This window comes from Protopterus annectens, chromosome 7.part0 (genome assembly GCF_019279795.1).
Source record: "Protopterus annectens isolate FY-2018-M chromosome 7.part0, PAN1.0, whole genome shotgun sequence".
In the NCBI taxonomy this organism is placed as follows: domain Eukaryota; kingdom Metazoa; phylum Chordata; order Ceratodontiformes; family Protopteridae; genus Protopterus; species Protopterus annectens.
This window is the reverse complement of record NC_056739.1, coordinates 1,158,800,547-1,158,821,900: the sequence shown is the minus strand read 5'-3', so window position 1 is coordinate 1,158,821,900 and position 21,354 is coordinate 1,158,800,547. Positions and strand designations below refer to the sequence as shown.

The window sequence follows — 21,354 nt, the reverse complement described above, 5'->3', positions numbered from 1 at the left end:
GCATAATAGGAAATAATTTTACAGATTCATACCCATCTTTAAAGGAAAAGGGAAAAGGTCAATCCCAGAGTCATATAAAACCATAGGTTTACTTCATGTTGTTGAAAAATAATGGAGAAGGTTATTTTGGAAAAATTACTGTCAGAATTGAAAAGACTGGGACTTTAAACCATGTATAAAAGGCATATGTTGAAAATATATCTATAACCATCTGTAGCTTGATATTCTATAATAATATACTAAACAACTATAAATGAAAAACTGTGCAAATACTAATCAATACAGTAGAATAATTGGGTATTGATGTAATCTTGATATGATAAACATCTGAATAGCTTACAAATAGGACATAGCATGCATCATACAGCAACTGGAGAGGTGAAATTCTATGTTAAAGTTGGTGTTTAGCAGGGCTCTGTCCTAGGCCCATACATATTTAGCTTGTATCTTTCAGATTTATCTTTTTCATCTGAGGTGTTGTAGTCTGTATGCAGAAGATTTGAACATGGATAAATCGATTATATGTGTTACAGATAAGGCATGTCTGCAAATGAACTTGACTAAATTGACTATTTGAGCACAGGAGAATAATATGGCGATAAATACACCTAACTAAGCATATAAACCTTTAAAGACATACATTGCAAGGTGAATATTTTACAGAGGTCAGTAACTGAAACTGTAGATTAATTTAAGGACCTGCTTATAAGGGTAGATCCAGCTTTGAAGTTTTTCTAATCATATCAACCAAATAGTTAATGATAGTTAACTACTACAGGTTGTATAGAACGATTTTTAAAGTCTAGGAAAAAAAAAATGATGAAATCATTATTTGTTAGTTACATTAGACCCAAACCAGAATATAAAAAAATATGGAAACCTTATAAGAAAAGTGTGAGTAATCTGGAAAGAGTACAGTAGAAATATATCAAGGGTATCCACGGATGTGAAAATTTAAGCTATTACGAAAGACTAAAATACCTGAACTTGTATAGTGCCTCTTACAGACATTTAAGAGGAGACCTTATTCAGGTATAATGAGCAATTAGAGATGACCACCTCTGGGAATGTTTGGAGCTATCAAAAAATAGCAGAGAATCATCAGACAACCCAAGTAGAAGCTTAAATAGGAACAAGAGGTGTACTAATTGGTTCACTGAGACAGCAGCTGACACATGGAATACACTATCAAAACATATTAAAGCAAGCACTAGTTTAGATATTTTTACACTACAACCTGAAAATCTATTATGGGAATAACTGTTTTAGAATATTAGCAGGCTAGAAGGGCATTAATGCCCATGCTTTAAATATCTGTATGCATGTGAAAGTGATAGGAAGTGATAAGGAGGAAGATACAGTAGAGTTCTCTGGTATTAGCTAAGATAATGAAACAACCTTTAATTAAAAGTTTTCTGAGTTTTTTTTTCAGTTTTCTTTTTGCCCCTGCATCTGCCTACTATTCTTCCTCCCCTAATGCATTTCACTCCCACCCAGAAACAAAGAGAGAGAGAACCATCCAGAAGAGTTTACATTCAGGCAGCCATGAGGGATGCCTGTGCCCTTGCTAGCATTCCTTCTATGAGGGTGTTTCTTACTGGCCACAACTCCACCACTAGGCGGGCGGCATGAGATCCAGGTCACACCAAAGATCCACTACACCTTTCCCAAGTGGATACACACTTCTGCACACTTGCTACAAAGACTATTACCAAGCATTGGCTTGTTAAGATGAATGCCAGCACCACCAGACCACAAAATGCACCTGCCACCTCTTCCATGAGGAAGTACAGCATTCCACAGCTTGCTGTACCTCCCTAAGGATGGGCATATCAATCATTCCTACCATAACTATGAGATGCCCAAATCATATAGCTTAATTTTAACTTTAGGACTGATTTCACAGATTTAATAGAGCCTGACTCAAAGGCCTGCATAATGACACAGGGCAGTCTTTGGCTTCTGTTGCAACTTTCAAAAGGGGCCTATCAATGATGACAGCTGTTACACCTGCTTTTTGCTCTGCAAGTGGAACCACTGGCTAAGAATATTTGCAGATTCAATATAAAGGGGGTAAAAAGGTTGGGATGGAGAAAGTGAAGATATCTTACTTCACGGATAATTCTTTGATACAACTGACATTCTTAACCATAACTTGAGTAGCCTTTTCTTGCAGCTGGAGCAGTTTAAGTCTTTTTCTGGACATTACATTAAAAGAACTAAAACTGGAGCTGTATCTTATAAATTATATGGAGACAGCACAAAAACTGAGCTTGGGTTTCTGCGGGGATCTCCACATACCTAAACATGTGGTAATTTAGTTGGATAAATCAATACAAGACTTTGTTAATAAAATATGAGGTACTGATAAAAACAGGAATATTAGAAGATGACAAGGTTGGAACTAGATCGTGCTGCAGACATTATTATAGGTTGCATTTAATGCTATATGCAATCCTGATGTTTATTAACAATGTAATAGATTTTATATGCTACAGTAGTATGCTATGAGCATCAGAGGAAAAACTGTTACATGTACAAAAAGTGGAAATTATGAGTCCCAGATCCTCAGTTGTATTATGAAGCAATTCAAATGAAAACTGCATACTTAATGCAAATGAGCACTTATATTGATAAAATAAAAAAATCTGACTGGTATAAAAGGATGAATTAAGGAGGAATCTGTAGAAAAATCTTTTTTTAAACAAAAAAAATCTTCATTGAAATTATCACGTATGACATACGCGATCATTCATTTATACAAATGAAAACAAATACTAATGACATAATTTTAGTTGCAAACATTATACATTACAAACCATGTTGACATAATTGTAGTTGCAAACATTATACGTCAGTTATGATCTATCCAGTCACAGTCAATCTAATATTACGTAGCTCAAATCCTGCCTTCTTTTAGATCTTGCTCCTCCTCTGAATGTAACTGTTCTCACAATTCCCACTTTTTTCAATGGAATTTGCTCCTACCCTTTTCTAAATATTCCAATTCTAGTTGCTTTATCTCTGTTACTACAGTCACTACTTCTAGTAAAGTTGGTTTAGACTTTGATTTCCATTTTCTAATAATTGCTTTTCTGGCAGCCACCATAATTAGACTCAGCAAAACCTTACCATGTCTAGGCAATTCCAATTCTGTATCATAGTTAAAAGAAAATCGTTTCTTTAGTTAACCAATTTGCTCACCCAGTATCTCTGCAACAAACTGCAGGAATCTTTAAAGCCTGCCAACTCATTGCAGTCCCAGAAAATATGTTCCGAGTTACCTATTTCTTCCCCATCACACCTCCAACATTAGCTGTCTACTTGAGGAAAAATTCTACGGACTCTACTTGGGGTACAAAAATACCGATGTAAACACTTCCAAGCAAAGATCCAAAATATTCTAGACTTTGTTGTATATTTGGGAGACATATATTCTACCATTTTTTTTCTTTCTGAATTACTTATTTATTTATTTACATTTGTTGATCGGGAAAATCCGACTGGACACAGGTCCTTTTTCAGCGGAGGTCCGGGTAGAAAAGCGCCACAATAAAATCAATTAAAAACAATAATTAATTACAACTTACAAGAAGTATAGGTAGGTTTTGTTTAACAATAGTAGTAAACAATAGTAGAAACAAACAATGGCAACGAGGTAACCAGGCACAGCTCCTTCTACTATTTAAATAAAACGTCTTTATTGTAGAAAATGAACAAAAGGTAAGTGCTTTCTCTAAAATAGCTTCATCAGACCTTCAAACAAATAAGAACTAAATGATACATTTATAGTGCTAGTCATAAACCCTTGACCAACCCAAATCGATCATCAGTTCAAATTATAATCATGTGATGTTACAAAGTATCAAAGCATTTAAAGTAATAGCTCCAATGTTAAAAATCACTTGTAAAACAACCCATAATCTTCACCTTGAAGCTTAGCTGTATGACTATATAATAAAAACAAGTAAAAATAACTGATGTTATTGTCTCAATGAATATATATATATACAGCATAAATGGTCATAAAAACATTGTTTGTCTGAAGCGCTTCAAATCTAGCAATATTAAAATGTCAAAATGACACATATCATCAAAGACCAAGTACAAATTCAATGTTTCCTGATTCTGCGTGCATTAAGCAAGGGCTTGATAGATGCCCTTTCTTTTAATCCTGTCCCCTCTGCCTGCTCTAAGAGTAATGATCCAGTAGGTTTCCCTATTCTCGGTATGGTTCCTAAGGTCCCCCTCACGAATGTGTGGAGTCAATCATCCTATACCCAAACTTATGAGAGTCGCCCGTTGTTCTAATATGCTTGGAAAGGGCATTATGTTCAGACTGAGTCCTGATGCCACAGAGGTGTTCCCTTATTCTGTCCCTAAAGGGTCTGTTAGACTTTCCCACATAGAAACAGCAGCAGCATTCGCACACCGCTAAATAAACAACATTAGAGGTTGAGCAATCTGCCGTTGCTCTAAAATAAAATTTCTTGTCCAAATCTGGATATACTAAGACATTGGAACTATGAATAAAAGGGCAGAAATTACATTTACCACATGGTTTAGTGGAAGTTCTTTGATCTCCTGTAGATCTATGAGTGCTACCATAACATTGTAGTCTCTTGAGGTTCTTCTTACTCCTATATAAGAATCTCGGACTTTGACCCACTAAGTCACCTATAGAGGGGTCTACTATCAGGAGGGACCAATGCTTTCTAAAAACTTCTCTGACATCCATAGAGTCGCTAGAATAGAACACGGGTATCTTCAACTGTTTGCCCTTAAATATGGTGTTTTCTCTCGAGGTCCATAATAGGGTTGGGCTGCACTATCCCTTAACTCACCTACTCTAAAAAGGTTCCTATCAATCTCATCCATAGTATAGCCTCTACTCCCAAGTCTTAAAGTTAAATCTTCGATCTCTTCTTGGAACCCTAGATTAGTAGGATTCGACCTAGACGCTCTCATGCCTTGACCCTTGATTAAATTGGAAAAAAATGTGCTGAGGGTGCATACTGGTTCTAAATAACAAGGCATTCCTATAACAGCTCTTGCGAAAAACACCAGTATTCACAAGTCCGCTGTCCAATCTCTGTATATATATAAATCTAAATATTCTATACGATCATGTGAAAAATTCATGGTAAATTTCAAACAGCCTAATGAATTGTTCATCAAGGTATGAAACATCATAAGTTGTTCTATCTCACCTTTCCATAACAAAAACAAGTCATCGTCAAAACGTCGATAGAACACAACATGGTGTTGAAATTCGAACAACTGAAAGAGAAACGTGTTCTCCCAATGTGCCAAAAACATGTTGGCGTAGCCATTGGCACACGAAGTGCCCATAGCCACGCCATCATTTTGTAAATACATATCACCATCAAAGGTGAAAACATTATATTCCAACACCAACTCCAAAAAATGACAGATCAAGTCAACTTTTAATAAATCATACTCAATGTTAAGATACCAAATACTCATGTGTATATTATATACCCAATTAATTGGGCATGTTTGTAAAAAGTGATTGGACATCAAATGTTACAAATAAAACACCCTCTAAAGGGCCCATGCTGGTAGTACAATCATATAAGTCCATTAAGAACTGTTTATAGAGTCCCTTAAGACCGTCCTGTTCCATTCTATTACTGGTCTAAGATGTTTCTCAATATAAACTGAGATTGGCTCTGTGGACCACCCTCCACTGGCCAAAATGGGTCTCATTGGTGGATTCAGGAGTTGTTTGTGGACCTTAGGAAGGTCCTGCATAAGGGGGAATCAACGGATTCTCAACGTTCAGAAATTTATAAACCTCACCTGTAATCAACCCACTCCTCAGTCATCTAGCAAAACGTCAGAAATGTCCTTCACAATTTGATGTACATTAGTTACGGTTAGTGATCTATAACATTTCTGGTCACTCAACATGCCTTTCATGGATTCATTATAACAGCTTTTATCAATGAGAACAATCAGTCCCCCCTTATCAGCTGGTCTAATAATGACCGAATCATTTCCTTGTAGATTCTTAAGTGCATCCCTTTCACCTTGGCTCAAATTATCCCTCTTATATCTCTTCCTCTGAGTTGTTTTCCCATCATAAAATCTGAACAATTCTTCTTCAGTCAGTTTAATACAAGCATCCACTAATGGATGGCTATGTGGTATATAGGTACTGGGTTTCCTAAAGGGTTGTACACTCCCATCACTATCTCCAAATTGTAATTTTAACATGATATTTCTGCAAAAGACCTTAAGGTCCAAGACTGTATCCGATAGTTTGCTCTCACTAGTAGGAATAAAGGTTAGTCCTTTATTTAAAATTTGTTCTTCTTCTAAAGATAGTTCATGAGAAGAAATATTCAAGATTAGCGATTCCCTGTACTTGCCCACATTTTCTTCAGGGTTTGGCCTGTGTTCCTCTCTCCTGAAAGTTTGTGCTTCTGGAGGCCTCGGCTCACTGATCTGGTCCGTCTGAAGTCCTTGTCTATCCTGATAGGTAGAGAAAGAGAGGGGTGGGATGTAACACCTATATTGTTTTGTGAAATGCTAATGGGCCCCCTCTGAGATGTATTATTCTCCGGGTTAGCTTTAGGTCTAACTTAGCTCTAGGTTGGTCAAGTGTTTATGACTAACACTATAAATGTATCATTTAGTTCTTATTTGTTTGAAGGTCTGATGAAGCTATTTTAGCGAAAGCGCTTACCTTTTGTTCATTTTCTACAATAAAGACATTTTTATTTAAATAGTAGAAGGACCTGTGCCTGGTTACCTCGTTGCCATTGTTTGTTTCTACTATTGATTTTTTATTTATTGGCCACGAGGTATTTATCCCTTGGTGTGCAGACTTTTTTTATTTGTGAATAGTAGTAAACAGTTATAGTTCAAAATGAAATTAAGTATTTAGTTAAATGGTATAACACTTATATCATTGGTGACATAAAGACTAGCAAGTGTTTTAATAGCTGTGCTAGCAGCTATTACCCTTGAACAACAGTGGCTAAGATACAGCTGAGATATAGGTTTACAAGCAATGTATTTGGCTGCAATCCGAGGTAGTTAGAAGGGTGGAAGAAAGGGATTAGACAGGTTGGGGTAGAAATGTTAGAGAGGTTTGTTACAGGGGCATGCCCAGTGATCTTTTAGATGAGATTATAGAGCAGCCTTGAAGTTAGTGCGTAATGACACAGAAGTTAGTGTGAGAAAGGGTATTCCATAACTTTGTTATGGAGTAGGAAAAGAGAGCTTCTCCAGCAGAGTTCCTGATTCTAGTTACCTGTAATTGATTTTTGTTGCTGGAGCTTAATGGTCTGGTTGTATGATCGGGTTGGAGTAGATTTTGGAGGGAGGAGACTTTTAGAGGATGATTTAGTAGTTTGTGGGTGAGTGAGAGTTGGTACCATTGAAGGTGGTGAGGGAGTTCTAGCCAGCGTAGTTCAGTAAGTGAGGTGCAGTGGTGGCTATGGTAGCTTGTGCCACTGGCAAACCTTGCTACTTTGTTGTAGCAAGCTTTGAGTTTACCTAACTCACTTTGCCTTTGGTTGGTAAGTATTGGAGAGGCGTAGAGTAAGGTGGAGATAAGGTGGCTATTTGCAACTGAAATCTTGGCTGTTTTGGTGAGGAATTGCTTATTTCTGTATAAAGCTCCTAGTTTTTTGTGTACTTTTTTAATGGTTAATGAGATGTGGATGTCAAACTTGAGGTTATTATCAATTTCAACTCCAAGTTGTTTGGTGTGGTCTGCTGGGGATAATGGTGTTGTCATTGGCTTTAATATTAAATTGGTGGGTGTTTAGATTGTGTTTGGTGGGTTGGAAGATGAGGAGTTTTGTTTTGTTTGGGTTAAGTATTAATTGTGCATCTGAAAGCCAAGCTTCCTGTGTGGTCTTTTAAAGTTCAGGTAGAGTGTGGGCTGAGCAGATGATGGTGAAATCATCTGCGTACTATATGAGAGTGGCCTGTTTGGTAGCAGAGGCTAGATTATTAGTGAATATGGAGAAGAGTAAGGGTCCAAGGATGGATCCTTGGGGAACACCTACTGAGACAGGGAGTTGGGGGATATATCATTATGCCAAACAACGGATTGATGGCGGTCAGTCAGGTAGCTCTGGAACCAGTTTGTGACAGATTGAGAGAAGGAAAGAGTATTGAGGACAGTGATGAGTTGTTTATGAGAGACCATGTCGAATGCTTTAGATAGGTCTAGGAAAGTTGCAGAGGTGAAATAACCATTGTTTTTATGTTGAAGGATTGTATTAGTGAAAGCAAATAAGGCAGTGGTTGTGCTGTGGTATGGTCGGAAACCATGTTGTGTGTTAGATAGGAGGTTGTTAGTAAGGAGGTAATTTAGAACTTGAGAATGAATGCATCTCTCAAGTATTTTTGATAGAGGAGACAGAATTGCTATGGGCCGGTAGTTGGTGAATTCTGTGGAGGGGGATAATGTGGGATATTTTCCATTGTAAAGGGACATAGCTCTCAGATAAAGATCGGTTAATCGGGATTGCAACTGGGTAGTCTAGGGCTTCAGCTGCAGTTTTAAGGTACTCAGCTGGGAGGTTTTCAGCTGCTAGTTTTGTGGGCGTTAGTTTAGATAAGAGTTTTTTATATTGCAGGTAGGGATAGGAGAGAAAGCAAATGCAGTGGGCAGGTTACTAGGTGTAGTTGGAGGGGGTAGGGGGGAGGGGTTGTGTTGTTTTGCTAGTGATAGAACGGTTTGTGTGGAGTGAGTGTTGAAAGAGGTGGCAATGTTTTCAGAGGAGTTTGTTTTGTTTAGTGGAGGGGTTCCTACTTTTCCTGGGTGGAGGATGGATTTGATGGTTGACCAGAATTGTTTAGGGTTGTTTAGGGTGGAGTTCAGGGCAGACTAGTAATATAGGATTTTGTCCTGTTTTATTAATTTCTTTTTTTACTTTGTTACGTAATTCACATAATTTCTGTCTATTAGAGGGGGTTTTTTTGCCTTGTATCAGTGATTCCAGGCTCTATCTCGGTTTTTCATTTCTGATCTAGTGGCTTTTTGTAGCCATGGGGAGGACTGGGCTTTAACTCTAGTAAATCTTGTGGGTGCATGGGTGTTTAGTAAGGAAGGTGGTATTGAAAAATTGGACAGCATCATCAAGGTTGAGGTATTTTAGTGGAGTCCAGTTGCAGTTTTTTAGGGCTGAGCTGAAGATGTCAGGGCTAAAGTTTACGTATCTGCTGACAGGTAATGGGTTTAGCAAGATATATGTTTTTTGAGTAGAAAAGTTGGGATATGATCACTGAGGCTATCCAGTAGGCAGCCAGCTGTGTATGATTGAGGGCTCTTGCTGACTAGTATCCAGTCAAGAGAAGAATGCTTGTTGGAATTCTTATTTATTCTGGTGGGTGTCTAGATAAATTGGAAAAAAACATGACAATTTAGATGGTGGGCTGGATAGTGGTTGGAACAGGATAGTCAGTCTATATTAAAATCACCTAATATTATGGTTTCTTGTGGAAGGTGATGATTTACCCAGCTGAGGAGGTTTTCTAGTGGAGAGATATTGTTGCCAGGTGGGATGTAGCATCCTATTATGTTAATGGTCTTGTCTTGGTTTATTTTTAGGTGGGTATAGATTATTTCAAGTCAATTTGGGGGGGGGGCAATAAGTTTAGGATTTGAATATTAAGATTCTGTTTATACATTACAGCTACACCACCCCCTTTTTTGTGTGCAACCGATCTTGTCTTAGGATATTGTAGTCTGAAGGGAGAATTTGCTCACTGGTAATGTGAGATTTGAACCAGGTTTCTGTTAGAATGATAATATCAAGGGAGTATAAGTCTATGGTAGAGAGGAATTCATGGATTTTATTGTTTATACTTCTGATATTTAGGCTTAAGTTAAGGAGGTCAGTTGGTTTCCTATTGGATGTAATTTAAGGGTGGGTGAGGTTGCTAGGATGACTATCAGTGGAGTTGTGGGGTCCAGGGTTTGGGTGGATGTCCCCGCTGAGGGCAAGTATTGTTATGGCTGAGGACGTCAGGTTTAGTAATGAGAAAATTAGTTTAAGTTTTGGGGTAGCTTTTTGTTTGGGTGAAGCGGGTGATAAAGTAGGTTGAGGAATAGTTTGTAAGGCATTAGGGATGCTTTTTGTTTGTGTGGAGGAGTTGATAGCTTAAGTGGGTTGTGCACCGGGATGTATTTGTTGTGAGAGGTGTATGAATAGTGTGATGGTGTGACATGAGTGGTGGTGACTGTAGTTGTGCACCGGAAGTTTGTTGGAGGTATAATGGTGATTTGGTAAGATGTAATGTGTGCAAGAAGGGTGCATGTAAAGAGTATAGGTAGAGTGTGTAGGACCATGGTACTCGAAGTGGGAGGTTGATGGTAGGTTGGAGGTGTGGTTAGAGATGGTGCTGCAGGTGTGGTTGGTTGTGATTGTAATGGGAGGGTCGCTTGCCTAGAATAAGTGTAGGTGTGCTGGGGGCAGGTGGGATATGGGGGCAAGGAGGGGAGCGGAGTGGGCAGAAACACTATTTGTTGTGCATATCAGCTGGAACCAATAGGCTAATACAACTCAGCACTAGTGGAAAGTCTGTAAGGTAACCCCGTATTACTGGACTCACTTCAGTAAAACCATAATTCTTTGCCTTTTAAATAAAATACCTTTGTACTTTGAGTAGAGGGATGGAAAGTAGACAGGGAAATGGAAAAAAAACAATGATCCAATCTCTCTTCCCAATCGTTTCTAACCTCCTCTGATTGATTCTTATAGTTATCATGCAATATTTTGTATGTTCTACTAATTATTCCTTTTTTGCAGCAGCTTCTGTTCAAGATTCTACTAAAAACTCTTACTAGTACTGGTCTTTCACTTAGGATCCCTCTATTTCTTTCTCTTTGCCTATATCCTGATATCAATCCCGGATATGGAAGGCAATCTCTGTCCTGCAGTCCAAATAAATTCTTGGCCTCTTCCCATTCCACCACTTCTCCTTCTCTAATTATTTGCTCCCAATACCTTGTTTTTCCCCACATTTTTCTCCAATAAGTTCCAGACGTCTCTTGCCTATTGTCTGTATCCCTAGTTGCAGTCATCCATATTGGCAAAATCTCCTCTGCTCATAAACTCCCAGCTTACTCTGTCAAATGCTTTCTGTACATCAAGACCTACCAACAACAGTGGTATTTTCTTACATTCAGCTTTCCTCTGGATCATCAATGTTTTGTTAATGTTGTCAAATGTTTGCCTCCACTCCACAAAACCACACTGATCTATGTCTATCAATTTTGGCATCACCTTTGCCATTCCTTTAGCCATTATAGACACTTTACAATCACGGTTAAGGATTGAAATGGGCCTGTATGAAGCAGGATCTGATGTGTCTTTACACTCCTTAGGTGTTACAGCCACCACTGCTTTCTTCCAGGAAGTTGTTGCTTCTCCTCCTCTTAAAATACTGTTAAACAAAACCTTCCAGATCATTATCAGTTCTTCCTTCCTAGCTTCCAAACTTCCACAGGAATACCATCTATTTCTGGGGACTTTCATGTTGATTGGTTGTACATCACCATTTTTATCTCATCTCCTCCTATCCTATTAGTAATTGAGCCTCATCTACCTCTAACCTTGGCATATTTAATTCTTCCATAAACATTTCCATTTGTACCTTTTCTTGATCTCCATGTTTCTCTAGTTTATACAGGCTTTCATAAAATTTTTGAAATAGTTATAGTACCTCTAGAGGATCTCTTGTTATCTTCTTTGTTATAGGCTCCTTAAGCTTGGTGATAACCCTTTCCACTTTCTGTTGTCTGAGCCACTGAACTAAAAGTTTCTGTGCTCTGGCATTATCATCAAACTAAACTCATGCATAATATTGAGGCAATTCTTTATATTTCGCTTATATATTTCGCTTAGCACACTGCAATTGTTCTGCTTCTTCTTCTGTGAGATTCCCCCTATTCTGCAATCCTTTAACATTTGTCAGTGCCTCTTCATACTTCTTGCTGCTTCTTAACCATATCTGTCTTTTATTTCCACCCTATATTTAAACTCCACTTTAATTTTATCCGACTCTTTAGTTTCTCTCATATCTCTCAAATAATTTACACTATCCATTCCTTAAATTCCTCTCTTTTAAACAGATATGTGGGAAAGCACCAGTGTCTCATTTTTACTTCATTACCCTGCGTTTTTATTTTAGTTATTATTGGTGCATGATCTGAAATAATTATTGTATGCGTATCCAAACTTTCAATTAAATACACATGTTCCTGTGAAATTACGTTCTGTCTATATTGGGGAATAATATGGAAATTCACTCCGAACTCCTGCTACTGAATTCACACCTTTCATGCCAAATATTTTCATACATTTCTTCAGAAATCTACTTTTCTTTGTTGTATTTTCCCTTCTGGGGCCCCACCTATACGTAATATTTCCTGCTGAAAATTGATTTCTCTCAGAATTTTCTTAAGCTACATTATAGCAATTTTGGGTGGAATATAAACACATGCCAGTGAAATCCTCCTCCCTTGCTAGTTGCCCCTTAATAATACATATCTACCATTATTGTCTTTTTATCCTCTTCTATCACTATAGGAGCTCCTCTTGCAATCAATATAAGTATTCATATTTTCCTTTGTCCCAGGTATTCTGCTGAATAACTGTCCTGAAAAACCTTTATTAAATTCACATGTTCAGTTCTTTCCAAATGTGCTACCTGTAGCATAGTATTTGCACTCTACATTTTTTAATATAGTTCACTACTCTTTTTTTGTATATATCTGTGAGACCATCAACATTTAAAGATATCTAAAAGTTCATTATGTTGAAAAGTTATTATTCTCACCTTTTATTTGTAACAGTTTTTTTAAGTATCTAGTTCCAGCTTTTGTATTACATGTACACACTAGCGTTTGACAGGTTAACCTATTATACAGTTGTTTCTTGTCATATCCATGTGAGCCTATGTCACATCTTACAAAACTTTGTTTTATTGAAAGCCCTCAAACAAACAAATACATCTCAATATACCCAAAAACCTATTAGCTTAATATTAACACACAAAGCTATGTACATATTCAAATACTGACGTTTTACCTTCTTAATAGGAAAAACTGTCCCAAACTGACAGACTTGGGTTACCTAAAAGGAAGGTTATCCATGCTAAGATGCATGAGACAGCCTGTGCTTCTACTAAGTGCTGTCTGGTTTTGTCTTATCTTTATTGCTCTCCCAGAAAGAAAACACTTGAATGCTTTCAGAAAACATTATCTCCTAGCCATTGAAAGAAAGTCATTAAAACAATTAAGTATTCTGTTTTTTTTATTATTCTTTATCAGATTGTCTCCAAGGAGACATGACAGTCAGATACAGGCTTGCTTCTACAAGTATTCATTCATTTATTTGTTAGAGGAGTGCTTTACTATATTCAATGTTTTTTTTTATTTGCTTTCTCTTAAAACTTGTTACTAGATAAAGCCAAGAGCCTTAATCCAGTCATTCCCCTATGCAAGAATGAGAAAAAGCGCATCATTTTTCTTTGTATCATACTCTTTTGAACAAGTTTTTCTTCCTCTCTTTTTATTCACATTGCAATGCATACACTTCTTAAAAACGAACAAGGAGAAAGAGAAAAGAAAGAAAAAACAGGGCACCTGTTTACTTTAGTATCCCCATTACACTTGAAAATAACTGAAAAAATGCTTTATAGCATGCACTTTACAATATTACTGTTAACAACAAAAGTTTTTTTTTTTTTACTTACAGTTAACCCTTTCATTCCTCTTCACCTCTAGAGTCCCCTAAAGGTTAACAAAGTTACAAAAAGTCCAATATTTCCAGGTTTCCTTCTTCTGTCATGTTTCACAAATATAATTAATGGTTTATAATCTCACATTTATTTCTCAAGTTCCAAGCTGCTGTTTTTATTCCTGTTTATCTCCATCTCCCAAATCAAGTCCGATTCCTTTCCAATGTACTCTAAGTTATTCTAGTTAATTGTTTTTTTTTCTGTATCTCAAGCATTTTCTGCTGAAACAATGTAAAAGGTTTCACTGTCCTAGTCTCTGTGTTTTTTATTACCAGAAGAAGAAGCAGAATCTCATTCTGTTTCACAACTCACTTTTTATTGGACAAACTTTTGTATTTCCTCCTTAGCAAATGACTTTCTGCCTCCAGGAAAGAATATTCTGAAGATAGCTCGATACAGCAGTATGAATCTCACACCTACTTCTCGACATTCTCCGATTAGTGGAACTAATTTATTCGTCTTCTTCCTATTGTACAGTGAGTAATCATTTTCCACACACACTCTACTATCTGGAACTTTCAGTACTTTTTCCTTCTGCCACAGTTTTGCCAGAATCAACTCCTTCTACTGGTAGGATTGTAACTTTACTATTAAAGGTCTAGGTTGTTTTCTCATGGCCAGGTTTGGAGCATACACATAATATGACCTTTCAATTAAATTCCTGCTGAGGAATACCAGTCGTATTACTTATTTGTGCTTTCATAAAATTAATATAGTCTGTTCCAGATTCTCTGGTATGGCAGAAAATCTCAGGTTTTCTCTGCATGCTCAGTCCTCTAATTCAACTTTTTTACAAGATCTCTTCTTGAGGAGTCTCATATTCATTCAGCCTTGCCTTCATTTTAACCTCTATTTTTTGCAGTTTTATCACCTCATCTGAATATCTATTTAAAGCTTCTTCCATCTTCTCCAGAATTTAGTTTTTTGAGCTGATATGTTCCACCAGTGTTTCGTTTATTTTAATCAGCTGAGTACATTTTACTTATTTTTCCTCAAGGCTATTGAAAGTCACGTCTTGCATGAAAGCTGGAGCTTGTACTGCTTTTTGTTGAACAGCTGCAGGATTCTTCCTAGTCAGTGTTTTTCCTCACCTTTTTGTGGTTGATTTTCTTTCAGGTTCTCTGAATTTCTTTTTTGCTGGCATCCAGGCAGAGCACTTACTAGCCAGTTACTGAAATTTACCAAAATGTTCACTGGCTCCATCTTCTGAGTTTGTTTTTACACCGGGAGAGCTGAAATTAAGCTGTTACTGAACATGCAGCCATCTTGGAAGTCTGTAGAAGAATCTTAATACATACTATGGGAGGATGAGAAATTCTATTTTTTGAAGCAGGCACACGGGGTATTAATACAAGTAGTACATATGAAGTTATGTAAACCAGAAACAATTGTATAAAATCAATTAAATACTTGATGAAGTTCAGAACATTGCAGTGTATGTCAGTAATTCTGCACTATTATTTACTTATTTTGTAGATTTGCCTCCACTATCTTCTGAGAATCAGCCCATTCATGGCCAATAGGCCAATTTATTACCCAGTGTAAGAGATGGGGCCATCATTCAGGCAGGCACTGTGGGTAATTCAAGTTTTTACATTATGTCCTTCTTCACCTGTGCATGCATGATTTACACAACTAAAGGGCTATGCAGTAGGCTGTCTAGTCTGATCATCCCTTACTTCCCTAAACAGCACTACCAGCAGCACCCCTGCCTTCCTATTCTCAATCTCTCATGGTGGTTTTCTAGTCCCAACCAAAGAAATCACACCCTCCTTTAAGCCCACTGAGTCTCCACAACCAAACCCTATCCCCCAGGCAAAGCAAGCCAGCCATGCCCCTTCAATCCTCTCCCTACCTTAAGCCTCCAGTGCCAAGGTTGCTAGCAGAACCTCAGTCACCTGGGGTGCAATCAAAAGGCTGTATTCCTCTACACCATGTAGCCTGGCTAAATACCATGTATTAAGGAGCTGAAGCCATGACCATGTTACTTTTACCTAATAGTTACAGTAAAACGGGAGTTCAGTCAGTAGACACAGTCTGATCAACTGGGAGCAGCTAAAATGTAAAGGAAAATGGGATATGCGACTGAAAAGTAAACAGAAATTTTTTTTAACACTGCTTTCAGGTTGGAATTTAAAGAGATGATAACTACTGTCCATGTTATGGCTTTAAATAATCCTTTGGATTGCTCAAACCTGCATTATTTTCAGTGCTGATGGAAGCAAGGACTAAAAAGTTAATCAGTAGAGAATTTAAGAGTACTGAGGGAATTAAGAAATGTGGTGGTGGAAACGTTTAATTATAGATGTAGATGAAGAACAAGATGATGGAAATTTGGGCCACATAGATCAACTGCAACGAAATGCTACAAAATCTACAAAAATTAGAAAACTCACTTGGCAGTGTTTGCACAAATTCTTCAACATTCCATCAAGGCTGAGGTGGACTTTCCTTCAAGCAGATCCCATAAATTGGAGATATGATACATGTGCATCTGGGAAGTACAGTTGTTTAAGTAAAGTTACCATATCAGCAGATGATCAAATGCTCACTGCTGCAGTAGCCCAAGCTTTATGGGTCATAACCTGCAAAGGATATAACAGCTGGACAGTTTCCAAAGCTACAGGGCACCTTCCACTCATCCAAACCATAGGTCAGCTCAAGCTAAGCACCAAGCTCTTCAGAGCTTTCATTCCCACAGCGAAAGGCAGGCTGAGCCTTAAAAGGACAACACTAGGAATATAAAATACATGCCTACATCCTGGGATAAGCAGATTAGAAAACAAAGGGATGGAGGTATGGAGTGGCTACTGCAGCAATAATCATTTGACCATCTACTGTTCTGGTTACGTTTACTTATACAAGTGTACTATGTTAATCAACATCATTTTAAGTAGAGTTGCTGCTACTGAGATTTGTCTGCATACATCAACTGGACATAAGCTGATTTAAGTATATTTCCTTCATTTTATTGTGGTTGTTATAACTTGGGGACTGATTTCTCAGATCTAGCTCTGTTGAAACTGTCTTGTGTGTGTGTCTGAAGCTCTGCACTAGTTGTTAAACTGCACTGAAATTCCTTTAAGTGTTAATTAGCTTGGGGGGTTTTCTGATAACTTTAAAACCTGTGTTGGTTACATCTCTGGTAATCATTTTAAGTAGAGTTGCTGCTACTGAGATTTGTCTGCATACATCAACTGGACATAAGCTGATTTAAGTATATTTCCTTCATTTTATTGTGGTTGTTATAACTTGGGGACTGATTTCTCAGATCTAGCTCTGTTGAAACTGTCTTGTGTGTGTGTCTGAAGCTCTGCACTAGTTGTTAAACTGCACTGAAATTCCTTTAAGTGTTAATTAGCTTGGGTGGTTTTCTGATAACTTTAAAACCTGTGTTGGTTACATCTCTGGTAATCATTTTAAGTAGAGTTGCTGCTACTGAGATTTGTCTGCATACATCAACTGGACATAAGCTGATTTAAGTATATTTCCTTCATTTTATTGTGGTTGTTATAACTTGGACTGATTTCTCAGATCTAGCTCTGTTGAAACTGTCTTGTGTGTGTGTCTGAAGCTCTGCACTAGTTGTTAAACTGCACTGAAATTCCTTTAAGTGTTAATTAGCTTGGGGTTTTCTGATAACTTTAAAACCTGTGTTGGTTACATCTCTGGTAATCATTTTAAGTAGAGTTGCTGCTACTGAGATTTGTCTGCATACATCAACTGGACATAAGCTGATTTAAGTATATTTCCTTCATTTTATTGTGGTTGTTATAACTTGGGGACTGATTTCTCAGATCTAGCTCTGTTGAAACTGTCTTGTGTGTGTGTCTGAAGCTCTGCACTAGTTGTTAAACTGCACTGAAATTCCTTTAAGTGTTAATTAGCTTGGGGGTTTTCTGATAACTTTAAAACCTGTGTTGGTTACATCTCTGGTAATCATTTTAAGTAGAGTTGCTGCTACTGAGATTTGTCTGCATACATCAACTGGACATAAGCTGATTTAAGTATATTTCCTTCATTTTATTGTGGTTGTTATAACTTGGGGACTGATTTCTCAGATCTAGCTCTGTTGAAACTGTCTTGTGTGTGTGTCTGAAGCTCTGCACTAGTTGTTAAACTGCACTGAAATTCCTTTAAGTGTTAATTAGCTTTGGGGGTTTTCTGATAACTTTAAAACCTGTGTTGGTTACATCTCTGGTAATCATTTTAAGTAGAGTTGCTGCTACTGAGATTTGTCTGCATACATCAACTGGACATAAGCTGATTTAAGTATATTTCCTTCATTTTATTGTGGTTGTTATAACTTGGGGACTGATTTCTCAGATCTAGCTCTGTTGAAACTGTCTTGTGTGTGTGTCTGAAGCTCTGCACTAGTTGTTAAACTGCACTGAAATTCCTTTAAGTGTTAATTAGCTTGGGGTTTTCTGATAACTTTAAAACCTGTGTTGGTTACATCTCTGGTAATCATTTTAAGTAGAGTTGCTGCTACTGAGATTTGTCTGCATACATCAACTGGACATAAGCTGATTTAAGTATATTTCCTTCATTTTATTGTGGTTGTTATAACTTGGGGACTGATTTCTCAGATCTAGCTCTGTTGAAACTGTCTTGTGTGTGTGTCTGAAGCTCTGCACTAGTTGTTAAACTGCACTGAAATTCCTTTAAGTGTTAATTAGCTTGGGGGTTTTCTGATAACTTTAAAACCTGTGTTGGTTACATCTCTGGTAATCATTTTAAGTAGAGTTGCTGCTACTGAGATTTGTCTGCATACATCAACTGGACATAAGCTGATTTAAGTATATTTCCTTCATTTTATTGTGGTTGTTATAACTTGGGGACTGATTTCTCAGATCTAGCTCTGTTGAAACTGTCTTGTGTGTGTGTCTGAAGCTCTGCACTAGTTGTTAAACTGCACTGAAATTCCTTTAAGTGTTAATTAGCTTGGGGGTTTTCTGATAACTTTAAAACCTGTGTTGGTTACATCTCTGGTAATCATTTTAAGTAGAGTTGCTGCTACTGAGATTTGTCTGCATACATCAACTGGACATAAGCTGATTTAAGTATATTTCCTTCATTTTATTGTGGTTGTTATAACTTGGGGACTGATTTCTCAGATCTAGCTCTGTTGAAACTGTCTTGTGTGTGTGTCTGAAGCTCTGCACTAGTTGTTAAACTGCACTGAAATTCCTTTAAGTGTTAATTAGCTTGGGGTTTTCTGATAACTTTAAAACCTGTGTTGGTTACATCTCTGGTAATCATTTTAAGTAGAGTTGCTGCTACTGAGATTTGTCTGCATACATCAACTGGACATAAGCTGATTTAAGTATATTTCCTTCATTTTATTGTGGTTGTTATAACTTGGGGACTGATTTCTCAGATCTAGCTCTGTTGAAACTGTCTTGTGTGTGTGTCTGAAGCTCTGCACTAGTTGTTAAACTGCACTGAAATTCCTTTAAGTGTTAATTAGCTTGGGGGTTTTCTGATAACTTTAAAACCTGTGTTGGTTACATCTCTGGTAATCATTTTAAGTAGAGTTGCTGCTACTGAGATTTGTCTGCATACATCAACTGGACATAAGCTGATTTAAGTATATTTCCTTCATTTTATTGTGGTTGTTATAACTTGGGGACTGATTTCTCAGATCTAGCTCTGTTGAAACTGTCTTGTGTGTGTGTCTGAAGCTCTGCACTAGTTGTTAAACTGCACTGAAATTCCTTTAAGTGTTAATTAGCTTGGGGGTTTTCTGATAACTTTAAAACCTGTGTTGGTTACATCTCTGGTAATCATTTTAAGTAGAGTTGCTGCTACTGAGATTTGTCTGCATACATCAACTGGACATAAGCTGATTTAAGTATATTTCCTTCATTTTATTGTGGTTGTTATAACTTGGGGACTGATTTCTCAGATCTAGCTCTGTTGAAACTGTCTTGTGTGTGTGTCTGAAGCTCTGCACTAGTTGTTAAACTGCACTGAAATTCCTTTAAGTGTTAATTAGCTTGGGGGTTTTCTGATAACTTTAAAACCTGTGTTGGTTACATCTCTGGTAATCATTTTAAGTAGAGTTGCTGCTACTGAGATTTGTCTGCATACATCAACTGGACATAAGCTGATTTAAGTATATTTCCTTCATTTTATTGTGGTTGTTATAACTTGGGGACTGATTTCTCAGATCTAGCTCTGTTGAAACTGTCTTGTGTGTGTGTCTGAAGCTCTGCACTAGTTGTTAAACTGCACTGAAATTCCTTTAAGTGTTAATTAGCTTGGGGGTTTTCTGATAACTTTAAAACCTGTGTTGGTTACATCTCTGGTAATCATTTTAAGTAGAGTTGCTGCTACTGAGATTTGTCTGCATACATCAACTGGACATAAGCTGATTTAAGTATATTTCCTTCATTTTATTGTGGTTGTTATAACTTGGGGACTGATTTCTCAGATCTAGCTCTGTTGAAACTGTCTTGTGTGTGTGTCTGAAGCTCTGCACTAGTTGTTAAACTGCACTGAAATTCCTTTAAGTGTTAATTAGCTTGGGGGTTTTCTGATAACTTTAAAACCTGTGTTGGTTACATCTCTGGTAATCATTTTAAGTAGAGTTGCTGCTACTGAGATTTGTCTGCATACATCAACTGGACATAAGCTGATTTAAGTATATTTCCTTCATTTTATTGTGGTTGTTATAACTTGGGGACTGATTTCTCAGATCTAGCTCTGTTGAAACTGTCTTGTGTGTGTGTCTGAAGCTCTGCACTAGTTGTTAAACTGCACTGAAATTCCTTTAAGTGTTAATTAGCTTGGGGGTTTTCTGATAACTTTAAAACCTGTGTTGGTTACATCTCTGGTAATCATTTTAAGTAGAGTTGCTGCTACTGAGATTTGTCTGCATACATCAACTGGACATAAGCTGATTTAAGTATATTTCCTTCATTTTATTGTGGTTGTTATAACTTGGGGACTGATTTCTCAGATCTAGCTCTGTTGAAACTGTCTTGTGTGTGTGTCTGAAGCTCTGCACTAGTTGTTAAACTGCACTGAAATTCCTTTAAGTGTTAATTAGCTTGGGGTTTTCTGATAACTTTAAAACCTGTGTTGGTTACATCTCTGGTAATCATTTTAAGTAGAGTTGCTGCTACTGAGATTTGTCTGCATACATCAACTGGACATAAGCTGATTTAAGTATATTTCCTTCATTTTATTGTGGTTGTTATAACTTGGGGACTGATTTCTCAGATCTAGCTCTGTTGAAACTGTCTTGTGTGTGTGTCTGAAGCTCTGCACTAGTTGTTAAACTGCACTGAAATTCCTTTAAGTGTTAATTAGCTTGGGGTTTTCTGATAACTTTAAAACCTGTGTTGGTTACATCTCTGGTAATCATTTTAAGTAGAGTTGCTGCTACTGAGATTTGTCTGCATACATCAACTGGACATAAGCTGATTTAAGTATATTTCCTTCATTTTATTGTGGTTGTTATAACTTGGGGACTGATTTCTCAGATCTAGCTCTGTTGAAACTGTCTTGTGTGTGTGTCTGAAGCTCTGCACTAGTTGTTAAACTGCACTGAAATTC

At 37.3% G+C, this 21,354-nt stretch overlaps 1 protein-coding gene across 5 annotated transcripts in view; it reads right to left on the bottom strand.

The window, feature by feature from the left end:
• The window catches only part of HERC1 (HECT and RLD domain containing E3 ubiquitin protein ligase family member 1), a 3,987,333-nt gene that overhangs the window by 1,042,000 nt on the left and 2,923,979 nt on the right, over window positions 1–21,354 (bottom strand). The gene's annotated exons all lie outside the window — the stretch shown is intronic.